This window comes from Melopsittacus undulatus, chromosome 1 (assembly GCF_012275295.1).
Source record: "Melopsittacus undulatus isolate bMelUnd1 chromosome 1, bMelUnd1.mat.Z, whole genome shotgun sequence".
Classification (NCBI taxonomy): domain Eukaryota; kingdom Metazoa; phylum Chordata; class Aves; order Psittaciformes; family Psittaculidae; genus Melopsittacus; species Melopsittacus undulatus.
The window spans coordinates 85,013,915-85,027,647 of record NC_047527.1 but is presented as its reverse complement, the minus strand read 5'-3'; the positions used below and the strand labels follow the sequence as shown (position 1 = coordinate 85,027,647).

The window sequence follows — 13,733 nt, the reverse complement described above, 5'->3', positions numbered from 1 at the left end:
TGGGAGTCCCAGTCAACTCCACAGGACCTGACCTGAGTACAGACACCAATGTTGGCTGGCTCAGTTCAGTAGAGATCCTTTTAGAAACCTTTTAAAGAAAGCATTTGCCAATTGCCTACAGATACATTCAACAGGATAAACAGGACAAAAACCTAAAAAATCCCCAAACTCAAACCCACAACAAACTGAAAACCTGAAATACCAGTAATAATCTGACAAATTTATGGAAAATGACCAAATGAAGTTAACAAGTTTTCATTTAGTTATCCTTTATCTCTGATTATTGAAATACTGCATCTATCACTAAAGAGAAACTACCTACAACCTAACTTCTATGCAATTCATTTAATAATGGTATAAATCCAGTGCCTGTGAAATTAATATCTTTTCCACAGCAACTGATCTGTGACACTGTCAGGAAAATCAAGCACAAGTAGTTAACAGAAAAAAAATAATTTTCTGTTAAACTTAATTCCAATAAAAAGTAACAAATAAACAAAAAGTAAAGGCAAATAAACGTGCAAAAAGTATGCAAATAAGCACCTGTACTGGAAAAAGCAACTTTCAATAGAAATGTTGTAGTAGTATCTGTCCATATCTTGGTGCTTACACACAGAAAATGTATAGACCTATAATTTTGTATGCAGTTGATCATATTTGGACAATTTTTGGTCATATGGATCAAATGACAATAAATACAGTATTTTATTTGTATGAGGGATTTACAAATCAAAAGGGCAAAGTTCTGTCCAAATGTAGTGCCTGTTCTTTGAGAATCACATGAATAAACCCTACTTTAGTTTCCCAGCAGGGTACCAAAAGGCACAATGCACTCGACTGAGCTTTCATTTATGCTTTATAATTGGAAAATATTACATGTCATGTTTCCCAGTTTAATTAGCAAAGAATAAAAATTTTTGTTCATTTCAAAAGACATCTCATGTAGCTGCACTGACCAGGGAGTTGACTAAACAATGCAACTCACTAGCAGAGGACAAAAGGTCATTTGGAAGGGATGTGCCTTTAAGGACTTACAAAGGCTTCATCCTCACTCCTGCATTAAAAGAGGAAACATATCTCAGTAAAGGAAGGATGCCCACTTTAAATAAGGAAATGAGTTTGCAGGATGTACACATGCTGCTTTCTATTAATGATAAGCAAAGTCTACTGCAAAAGCAATAGACTTCTTCAGCTTTGGCAGAAATTGTCTTCTTGTGGATTACCTGTAAAGAGCTTTAAAATAAACAGACTGCAAATAAATGTCCTCTACTCTTTTTTAAAAAACTGATTTATGTATGTATAATGGTGATTAACAAACCCTGATTACTGTACTCGGCAGCAAGAGATATAATTACTGTCTGCCAATTTTATATGTAGGCCAGAGACAATAGCCGTGGTTTAGGGCAGCAAGAATGACTGCTTGCAATACTTGACATTTTCTTCTTCAAGCTAAACTTCCCAGCTACGGAGACCAGCCAGGCTTAAGGTCTTCTAAGGATTTGCAATTTTCTCTCTTTAAGCTTAATAAACCCTCACAAGGTGATTATTATTTTCCATTAAAAATCTGTCATTTGTTTAAACATGTAATAAAAACCAGATTCTGCTTTGCAGCAAGGATAGAATATCTGACCACAAATTTTAAATAAAAATAGAAGGTATAGGTTGTTTTGTTATACTCTCATTTCACTCCTCTGTGAGCACATATTATTTGACCACTGAAACTCAAGAGAATGCATATCATGCCCATAAATCCTAGACGAACTGCTTTAAGTCTGGAAAAGGCAGATAAGTAATAATGTACAGAAATCCTAATGTAATTTAAAATATACATGCACACTTATGTTTGTTAGGTAAACACGTAAATCTATTTACATGCATATTCAGATTCAGGTACAAGGGTAAGCTCAAAAGCAGTTTATTGCCTTAAAAAAAAAATCCCAGTTAATGCACACAATCAAGTTTCCCACTGCAACTTCAACAATTCCAGGATTCAGTATTCCCATACATTATTATTATTACTTCATAAAACATTTTGGGTTTCAAAGGAGGATTTTTTTTCCTGCCCCCTTGAGTCTTTAAGACGACCACAAATTCTGGCTGGCCTAAAACACTGAGCAGACATTGCACAATATTAGCTTACAACTGATTGAGAGAAGCAGGCACACTCATTTGCTGCATCTCAGACCATCACATCCAGCTGGGCCCCATTCTTGGTGGTGCTCATTTTATTGTTTGCAAGGTACTCAGCACATCTAAGCTCACATCTAAATAAGCTCCTTAGCAAATGTTACACACTGTTTCCATATTGAACATCAATGGACATAGTTAAAACAGAAATTCATCTCCGTATAATAGGCCAGAACAAGGCTTACACTCCATACTGGACAAGTCAGTCTTTTTCTAACAAATCCCCCAGCCAGTCTTCCAAACAATAATAAACTGCACAGGGAAATTGTTGTGGGATAGCAACATAGTTAGGAATAACTGCATACAAAAGTGGCTGTAATCCTCATTTATCCTCTTCCACCACGTTGTGGAAACAAGTGTAACAAACTCAGGCATGCAGACTGAAACACACAACAAGTAAAGGAAATTCAGTGCAGCCCTGCAGAGAAGGACTTGGGGGTGTTGGTCCATGAGAAAATGAGCATGAGCTGGCTTCAGTGTGCACTCACAGCCCAGAAAGCCAACCGTATCCTGGGCTGCATCAAGAGGAACGTGACCAGCAGGTCAAAGGAGGTGATCCTGCCCCTCTGCTCTGCTCTCGTGAGACCTCACTTGGAGTATTGTGTGCAGTTCTGGTGCCCTCAACATAAAAAGGACATGGAACTGTTGGAACAAGTCCAGAGGAGGGCCACGAGGATGATCAGGGGACTGGAGCACCTTCCATGTGAAGACAGGCTGAGAAAGTTGGGGCTGTGCAGCCTGGAGAAAATAAGGCTGTGTGGAGACCTCATAACAGCCTTCCAGTATCTGAAGGGGGCCTACAGGGATGCTGGTGAGGGACTCTTCATTAGGGGCTGTAGTGATAGGACAAGAGGTAACGGGTTGAAACTTAAACAGGGGAGGTTTAGATTGGATATAAGGAAGAAATTCTTTACTGTGAGGGTGGTGAGGCACTGGAACGGGTTGCCAGAAAAGCTGTGAATGCTCCATCTCTGGCGGTGTTCAAGGCCAGGCTGGATGAAGCCTTGGGTGAGATGGTTTAGTGTGAGGTGTCCCTGCCCATGGCAGGGGGGGTGGAACTAGATGGTTAAGGTCCTTTCCAACCCTAACTATTCTATAATTCTAAGTACTTATACTGCTAGCTTTTTCTTGGGTTCCAGAGCCTGACAGTTCTGGTGGTGGCCACATCTTTTTTGGATCACATGAGACATTCCTATGCTATCCAAAGATGTTTAGTTTTAAAGAAAATTCTGAATAAAACTTCAAGCTCTAAAAAGCAAAAATCTCATTAAACAAAAATTATTTCTTCTGCTAGCCTTGGAGGTGTCAACATTTCCATCATACACTTATGTGTTTAGTGTTCATTATTCAGCTGTAAAAATTTGCTGTTAGCCTGAAACTTGGCATAAAAACATTTTTTAAAAATGTGTCAAAAGTCAGACTGTGCATTATATTACATAAGTGGATTTTTTTAAAAAAGAAATAATTACCAGTATAAAGCTCTTCTGGGTGCTTGTTTAATTCCAAAGCAAACAATTTTCCTTAAAAGTGTCTCTAGGTATTTATAGGGGAGAAGGAAAGAGGGAAATTAAAACTGACCAAGCAATTTCAGTTATATTTATAACTTTCTGTATATATTTTTTTTCAATCAAGCATTTATAAGGATTTTCAGCAAGCAGACTTTACACACATGTATGGCAACCAAATGAATATGGATAGACCACAACAGGTCCCAAGAGCTGTTACTGTCTATTGGGTCAATAACATGCAAACTGAGAAGGATTTACAAGCTGGACCATAATGGCTCCTCAGGACCCATTACTTTCTGATAGGTAAATAATACATGTTTTCAAAACTATTGCCATGCCAAAATATGTGTTTGCCCTTAAATCTGTAAAGGTTCCAAATAAACCAATAGGATTTATCAGATAAATAATACATTTACAGAACACATGTTTAACTAAACAAATAATGCACTTAGATGCTGACTGAAAGATGAATAGAGATGCTCCTAAATATTATACATGTTTATAAGATTATTGGAAACCAGTGAGCAGGACAAAAGGGACTTACAGTAGCTAAAACTAACATAGGCAGGAATGAAGGGGATTTTCCCTCTTTCTAAACATATATGCAGACAGTTGTCTGAAATATCTGTCAAAAAAACCCCAACCTGTATTCAGACAAAGTAAAAGATACTGAAACTGTGCATACAAGAAGCAGCTACAGAAGTTACAACCTTATGGGGTTCTAAAGGCTGTGACACTTCCCAAGTGGTTTGCATTTCATGGGACATCCTGTTATTAAGCCATTTTCCTGACCACATCCCAGGACACTGCTCTAACATCATACTTGTTGTCTCTGGACTGTCTGATCTCCTCACACTTTCCTCCCAGCTTTGGCTGAAGCATGGGAGCAAACCTAGGAGGGAAGCACTGATCAAAAGCAAGAGAATTAACCTAATGATGTTGGGAAACACTAAACAGCAATACCGATGCTTGGGAAGAGGAGATAACACACAGGCATGGTGTAGACAGCACCGAGGAGGAAGGAACAACGACAAAATCTGAAAGGAAAGAAGCTGATGGCAAAGACAAAGGCAAAGGAGGAAAGGAAAGATGAAAGGACCACAAAAAAAAAAAAAGAAAAAAAGAAAAAAGATAGAAGTGGAACAAGATGTCCTGCATTTTGCTTTTCAGATTTTGAGATTCTACAGAGAAAGCCTCAGGAACTGTGAGATGTGGTTGAACAATGAGAAAAACCAAGCTCAGGAAGTACTTTAATGGCCCACCTCTACTTTGAATATGCATTTTCTGGCAGCATTTTAAGCACAGACCTAGTTCTGCTTATTTTAAGCGATGCATTTGTTAGCATCTATCTGATGACAGGAATGAAAGAAGCTGCAACACTCCCATCTCACATAGGGTCAACAAAGTCTAGTCATGACATTACTGGCAAATCTCAATTAAATTAATCAAGTTACAAAACAGTAGCTTTGGGACTGACAGCAAAAATCAATCAACCACTAAATTTAAATAGCAGTAAAGACCAAAAGATGGATTGTAGCAAGGAAAGGTGCTGTGCTTGAGGACTATGTGAAACGAGCACAGGTGATTGAGCCTCAGAACCTCCACTTCCAAGAGAGCTAACTTTAAGCAGCAGCAGGAATCTAAAAGAAAGGTTGCAGTGGTTAGCAAGGGATTCAGTGTTATTTTTGTCCTGCAGCCCAGGTAAACCTTGGGTGAGGAAGGGTTAGATATTGAAGCAAGCCAAATACTTGAACAAGACCTACATTTAGTCACAGCAGCAAAAATGTTCTTTTATTTCCCTTTGACTGTTTGGAGAGCACTTCCTAAAGGGAAGGTGGCAAAGCTTGTATCGTTACCCTTTTCAAAAAGGATTCTGCTGAACAAAGAATTTCTTTCATATCTGCAGGAATGACAAAATGAACAAGATTCTCCAAAGGGCACTTCACAACCTTTTGTTTCTTAACAATAATTCTTGAAACAATAGGCTTGGACAAATCATTGCTTGTTCATTGCTCCAGATACAAAGGAAATTCTGTACTCAATCTCAACTTCCTTTACCAACATTAAAATCTCACTTTTGACATTAATGGAATGAAAGAGAATTTTGCCTCTTTTTTAATTTCAAAAATATTGTAACAGTTCTTTACACTGGAAGGCAATGTTTTAGCAGCTAAAATAATCAATATTTTAGAATAAATTACAAGTGGTGATGCACTGGAGAATATACTGCTTTATTGATGTATTTGTCCTGCAAGACACTTGTGTTTTGACAAACTTTTAAGAACGAAATGTAGCAAGCATGCTCTGGAGTGTAAGAAGTTCTAGTTCAACCTCCATCTCCCACAAGCAGTTAATAACAAAAATCAGCAGGGAAAAATCAAACAGTAAAATAAGTTTCCTTTCTGAAAAAAATATTAATATTTTCTGGACAGCTCTTAAGAAGTTGTTTATAAAACTCCAGGAGTACTGATGCAATATGTTAGCATGTCTCTCCAAAGGAATTACCACCACCCACAGCCATCTTTATACAGCATGCAGGATCACAAGCAATTAACCCTGTTGAAGACTAATACCATTCTAGAAATACTCTTGAGAACAGCCTCCTGCATGCTTTGGATAGCTCACAGTGTTCGAAGATGCAAGAATTAGCACATTAGCTTAAAAGAAGAAATTAATCTATTGGGAAAAAAAATCCAGATTTACTCTCAGATTAAATCCTTCCCAATGAGTAGCTCATACATCATGAAGATGACATGGTAACTTAATGTGGGACTAAGAGAATTATGATTTTATTTATAATATCTATCTATTAGAAGGCATAAATGGTTTACTTACATCTATATTCTACAATCAGCAAACAGATCCTCTATTTACAGTCTGCTGGGCAGGGAGGTATAAGCAATGATTTCCTGGATCCAAAGGTCACTCACCTAAAACTCAGGGTTCACCAAGTTGCACTGCTGTATTCTTTTGCAGTAGTCCTGGCTCAAGGTGTACCAACCTGCTACCATACTGCTTGCCCTCCCATGTCACCTGAACATCTAAATACTCAAGACTCCTGATCACATGGGCTCGCCCTCACCCTTTAAGGTACAGCTATTTAAAAGCACACTTGCCTTCCCAACACAGCCTTTATTGCTCTGAAATTCCTCATGGGCCTAAGCAAGTCTGACTCTCAGAAGTAAAGTCAGGCTCAATCTCTACTGCTGCAGAGACAATCACATGGATGCAAGGTGAAGCGTTACACTGTAGCCTGCCAAGAAACACTGTTTCATCACATTAAAAAATTAGTTGCTGGTCAAACAACTAACTTAAAAACCAAGTTTCAGTGCTGAGGTGAGTCTTGGTCTAGAATGTCCCTCTTACTTCTGATTTCCTGTCTGGGACTCACTTCCAGGAGGAAAAACCACTGTGACTTGCCTGAAGATGGTCACATCTTAATGCTCTTTATCTGGGCCACCTAGACTCCCCATTTGGTGACTGGGGTATTTTCCTTTCCAGTTCTGTAAAGTCTAGGATATCTGTCAGTTTTAATTGTGTTATATGTATACCTAGCCTAACTATTTTTTATTAAAATCAGTATCTAGTTAGTTATATGTGCAAACTCATCAAATACACGGTCTACTGAACTGGACAAAGTTTTGAGCACAATGGTGAAAGGAAATCCCCAGATTCAAACAGCCACACCTGTCTTGAACATTTAACCCTACTGAGGTAAAGAGAAAAAAAAAAAAGGGAAAATAATTCTTCACCCTGGTTTTGCTAATGCTTGAATTTTGGTAACCCTGTTCCTCAGAACTGACAATACTCACCTGCCTCATGTTTACGTCCTCCCATATTTTAAGTATGATTCAAACCTGTAAAATGCACTTGAGAATCTGAAATAAAGAGCAGTAGAATAACCTACGGAGAGTGACCTCATCTCAGCATGAGGCCCACTAACAACTCTCCCATGGCAACTGTTTCTCTTGGACATAAAAGAAGGCCCATACAATTTATAAGAATTAAGTTGAACACCTCCATCAGAAATATGAAAGCCTACTAAAATAATGAATGCTGTTGATAGCCAGGCAAAGTCCTTTAAATCTATGAGAGAACACAAAAATTTCCATAGCACAATTGCTTTCCAGTACTTCTGAGGCCACTTCCTTGCAAAGGCTTCTAATCACATGTACTGTGGTAGTTATTCTGCACCAGTAACTGGATGTGGGACATCAGTAGGATATATTCCACAAACACTTTGAGAAGTTCCACTGGGCAACATAATCTGTATGAAGCAATGTTTCAGGAAGTCTTTAGTTAGTAATTCGCCAGCAAAAATAACATCTTACTCAAGTAAGAGGTGTTACACTAATTAGAGATGCTTGGGCTCTTTTTTGAGTACAGGTTGTATAGTACTTTATCCCAGGTAATACTTTAGAAAAGTATTTCCATTGTAGCTGTGTAAATTCATCCTGCCCAGATTTAGTCACTGGTAACCTCAATTACTGTTTCAAGCTGTTGTAAGCATATTTGCACATACGTCCACATCTTGCAGAATACAAGGTTTACAGGGAATCAGATCAAATAGTTCTTGTAAGTTCTTTGAAGGAATATAAAATAAGCATTTTAGAGGTTTTTTGAGTCTTCTGGATCCAAGACATTAAATAATGTTATTTGTTGCACTTATAAGGAAATGGATCAAATAATCAGTGCAATTAAAGTGCGCTTCTCCACTCTTCCACATTTCTTATTAATTTGCTGTGTTTAAGAAAAGGAGTGAAAACAGGGTCTGGTAACAGAACCCATTTGCACAAGTTCAAAGTGTGATATATAACTCATTAACAGGATTTGTCATACTTCTGTCAAAGCAACCATAGTAAATTGTTTCTAGACTCCACTTGTACCTCATGCAAATGCTGGAATTCTGAACAAGTTGAATATTTAACACTCCCTCTGCCTATGATATCCCCAGAGAAAGCCTTCTAATGACAAACTTTCCTCTCATAGAAAGGCAGCTTTGGTAACTCATAATAAAACTATTCTAGAAGGAACTATGAACCACAGCCTAAGACTCAGCTGTGCTACTGAGATGACCGAAGAGAATGTGCTCAGAAGACTGCAGCATCTTGAGATTCAGAACACAGCGGTGCAGGGATAATCTGCTGGGATGCCTGTGGTCTGCAAGGTGAAGCCTTATGCTGTAGCCTGCCAAAACCCAGCAGTTTTTCAGCGCACTTCACGCAGCTGAGAGACATAGAAGCCCAACAATCTTCAGAGAGACACTGGAGCCAAACTTGGCTTCATCACTGCCCCAGCGGGATTTGTCCTGGCAGAATGGCATTCCATTCCTGCTGCTTTCCTTCTGCAATTATTAATCTCCAGAGGACTCATGCAGCTTGGAAACTCTACAGTGCATTTACGAACTCGATGCCAGTGTACCAGGTAAGGAGGAGGAACAGTGAGTGGGGCAGCGGAGGCCAGGGCTACACTCCTGTCCTTGCTCTAGTGAAAACCCCAGGTGCTGTGAGAACCCGCTGAGAATGAAGAAGGTATTTTCAGCAAGTTACATGAACTTTGCTTGGAAGTAATCCTTCTGTATTAACCTGTGGCTAATACAGAAGGTGATTAATAAATACCCAATACCCAGTTCCATCCCATATACCTCCCTCCAGTGCAGAACTAAAAAAACTCCTTGCTGTTCCTCTGTTTTTTAAGCCACCCTGGACCCTCTTAACTACTAGGTGGTCTGTTAGTCTACCCTGCCATCCCAGAGGTTCCCAGCTGCTTGGGTTTAGCTTTTGTCTGCTTGTCCCCTGCTTCCGCCACACTGGACTTCTGCTTTCTAGGGTCTCCAGGCCCCGGAGTGGCAGGAAGCTCAGCAGTTTCACCATTGCACTTGGATTATGAAGAGCAGGCATGATACCAACCTTTCTCTTATGCTCCCCCCAAACCTGCACTAAACCTATGCATTTTTAGAGGGTTATGTTCACCCCCATGAAGGCTAGATATTTAACTTGTGTTTAAGTAAGAAGGAAAGCACTAAAGGAAAGAGAGAATTAGTTTTCTCATTATAAATGTGCTGCCTCTCAAAAATTGCTCAAACTCTGTCTACCTTTGAATCTTATTTTTATTTTCCATATACGAACAGAGAAAAAATAGAATGGAAATAAATAGAAATGTAGGCTGAAAATAAACAGAAATATATACACATATATTCATACCCTGTATCCATATTAAGGATATACCACTCTCAGAATTACTGATTGATCTGATTTGCTGATTAGGACATGAAACAGATATACTGACACTTTCCAGGAAGGGGAGATGGCAAGGGCTAGTTTACCAGCAAGCAAAAAAAACCTCATACTGGTGCTCTGAAATCCACATTTTGGCCACTGCACTTTTTGAGCATATACACGTAAGCATATGCTTAACTGTGATGGGGAAAATATCTTTCAAAAAAAGAAAAAGCAGAAGCTTGAAGCCACATTTGGATTCTTTTCCCTTAAAGCTTATTGGAAACTAACCCCAAACTCAAACAAGCCTCACAATACAAAGCCGTTCTTGTCATGAGCTCTGAATCAGCTCCACAGCACATAGTGTATGTACTGAGAAACAGCTGTTGGGTGACAGACTGCTAGCTGGGAAGTTCGAGTTGAGTGAAGTGGTTAACCCACATCCCTTCCCCACTGATAAAGTGCTTTGATAAGCAGGCCATACTGGTGAAAGCTAGCAAAAGGGCTAGGGCTGAGACTTTCAGGAATGAATGTAAGACTTGTTTGGTGGAAGCAACCTGAATCTCTTGCACAGCCTCCTCCAGTTTTTTACCCACCCATCCCCAGTTACTTTTAGTACACCTCCTTCCTTCTGTTTGCAGCACAACCAATGCTTTGATATGTCAAAGCAATATCCCGTACACATGGGAAATAAAACCAGAAAATTCTGCTAAAAAAGTCTCCCTTACTGCAATGTTTTACAAAGTGTTTTCTGCAATTCACAATGTTACTAGTGCTGTAGCACTAAAAAGAGGTCTGTATTGGAAAAAGCATGTCTGGACTAACCACAAGCACGGAACACATGTTTTTTTTTTTTTATTAACAAAAAGTAATTCAAAGAAAATAAAAGGTTTATTTGGATTAATTTCTGAGCTTCAGCTAAACACTTTTAGAAATAAACTTGCTAATTAAGTACAGATGTCATGCCGACATGTACAAAATCCCCATTTCTCTTTACACAAATCTTACGTTCTAGAAACATGTCCACAAGCTGTACTTATAAAAAAAATCCTACTAAAAGAAAGATATATTTCTCTTAGTATGTCACTTAAGTTGTTTAAATAGTTCTTACACACACATAAGGGTTTTTATCCTTCCAATGCAATAAAGTAAAATTCCAGTTCAGTTGGAAGTATGCATATTCCAATCTCTCTCAAATAAATCACATAATGAGGCTGAAAGTTTGCTGTACTGGAGATGTACACTGGCACACTCCAATGTACACTCTGAATATTTTTCTTCCACAATGTTCTGGTCTTGGTGTCTCTACAGTTCTGGCACTCAACCCCTTTGAAAACCAAAGGAAAAAAATATCTAGCAATAGTTGCTTGACCCCAAAATAACCACAGTATTACTGTAACTTAACATACAGTTATTCAGCTGGCTTTGCATCAACATGCGTGTGAGCCTACAGGTGGAGTAAGGCATATTCCTAGATAAAAAAAAAAAAAATCAGTTAAAAGCTTCTCCAGATGTAAGCTTCCACAAAATGTTCTAAATCAACATTAGATTTTCTGGTGCTAACTACAGAGATGACACTAAGGCAAAATCAGCAGGAACTATTTCAGAAAATTTTAACAGTTCTGTGGATGCAAGAAATACTTTTCTAAACTATTTATTTGTTCTTAGCATTCTGACATACCGCTGCCTGATCAAATTGATTAGAAGTAATTTTTCTGCCTGCATTTAATCAAACAAACAAGTAATCCCTAAATATCTCCACTTAGAATATTTTCAAAGGGTCAAAAGATTATTAAACAGGCAATAGAGCAATACAAGTGGAAATCTGAAAAGCCAATTAGGAATTGTTTAAAAGAAAAACCCTTCTAAGTAATAGAATACTACCCTCTTCACAACAAGTAGCTAACCAGAATTGTTTGTTAGCATAAAGTGTGTTAATTTTTCAGAAATGTTAAATAGAAGTGTAAATGAAGAGTAGTAACAACCCTCCCTCTACTTTAATTACAATCACATTCATCTAATATTCAGAACGTTTACAGTATTTGTTTTATTCTGTTCTCAGCAAGAAAAGGGAGTGGTCAATGTTTTTACTTTCTAAACCTTTTTAACTACCTTTATTAAAAACAAAGCAAAAACTTTATTAAAAAGTGCAGCAAAAAAAGAAAACATTCTATTTTGCAACAGAACAGAAAGCTGAAGAGACTGGGTTGTGTGCAAGCCTAATTTGAAACCACTTTGTTTATTTAGACAAAATAAACCCCTACTAAATTGATTATTATTATTACTACTATTAAAGCCAGAAAATTAATTGAATCAATTTTATATTGCACAGAGTAACAGAGGACTCACTGTACAGCCAGAAAAACTGAAAGGGTCTGAATACTCCCATCATCTACAGATGGGAAAAGGACATAAACAAAAAACAGTCCCACACAAAGTATTGGCAAATTAAGGTCTACTGGGGGTAAAAAAAAAACAACCCAAACCAAAACCAACCAACCAATAAAAACCCCACTAAAAAATCAACCACCCCCCAAAAAACAAGCACCCCAAAAACCCACAACCAAACCTCAAACCAAATTGAAACAAGAAACAAATAACACCACCCTTAAAACCTCATCCAAAAGACTTACTTGCCAATATATTGAATAATTTACTGTTAAAGCTCATGGTTTAAATGAAGGACTTGAAAATGGAGGAGGACTTGAAACTTGTATTGAGACAGGAAAGTGAGGGATCCTTGAGAAGAAGGGAACAGGCTAGGCATATTCAAAGAGCTGGTAAACTTTCTCCTGTGTTATCCACATGCAGATATAGCCTACACAGCTGCTGAAAAGCTAGGTTGTTGACCTTTTCATTGATTTAGCCTTTTAGAAGCTGTTTTTACACAAAATCTCCTTACTGGAGTATGTATGTGAAAGCTATAGCATGCACAACAGCCAGTGAAATACAGTAACTCTATTTTTCCAGTACATTATCTTGTTCTGGAAGAATGTTATCTACTTCAGAGATATACAATGAAAAATTAGTATGTGTTTATAGGGCTACAGCACAAATCTGAGACACATGTGCTTCTGGTTCCTGAGTGCTTCAGGGTCCAGAGAAACTTCTCATTTCAAAAGAAGCTTAGGAAAGCCCTGAAAACATGTCCCCAGAGCAAAACTGAAGTATCGCTGTAGCATGGATACACAAGCTCAATTTGAGCTGGTATGGATAAAAATAAAGCCCTGAATATAGGTTACAAACTAATATTTGCACCAAAAATCCTTGGGCAAACCATCATGATAACGGATTTTGATAGACAGAAAGCTTGCAGGTCCAAAGCACAAGTCCAGGACATCAAATCTCTGTTCTTACCTGTGCTTGTGTTCATTAGGTCAGCTCTTAAAAAGCTGCAACACCTTTGTTTTGCATGTGTTTTGTAAACCAGGAACAAGACCTAACAAGATATTCCTATATTTTACTATATGACAAATAACAAAGGGCCTTATCAACTGCTTATAAGACAGCTTATATTAGCAGACAGGATGCTGTGCTGTTCTTGAAATTGAAGTGGGATGACCAGCTGGGAAGGACAACCACCAAACTCTGCTACTCAGGGAAGAAAATTATTGCTTTCTCATAAGATATTTTTTTTGACAGCCCATCATTTTGCTATCAAACTGATTCAGCTCCTTCCACAGAGTTGGAAGTTGATTGTGCTGCACTAAAAAAGTTACTCAACGCATGCCTATCTTCTTTAAACAGGAGATGCAAACATTGACTTTATTATTAAAAAAAAAATAGGAAAAAACTCAGAAGTAGAAAACAACAGATAATT

The 13,733-nt window shown here is 38.1% G+C and overlaps 1 protein-coding gene across 1 annotated transcript in view; it reads right to left on the bottom strand.

Moving 5' to 3' along the window:
- Positions 1-13,733, bottom strand: part of GMDS (GDP-mannose 4,6-dehydratase) — a 413,709-nt gene that overhangs the window by 284,963 nt on the left and 115,013 nt on the right. The window lies entirely within an intron of this gene.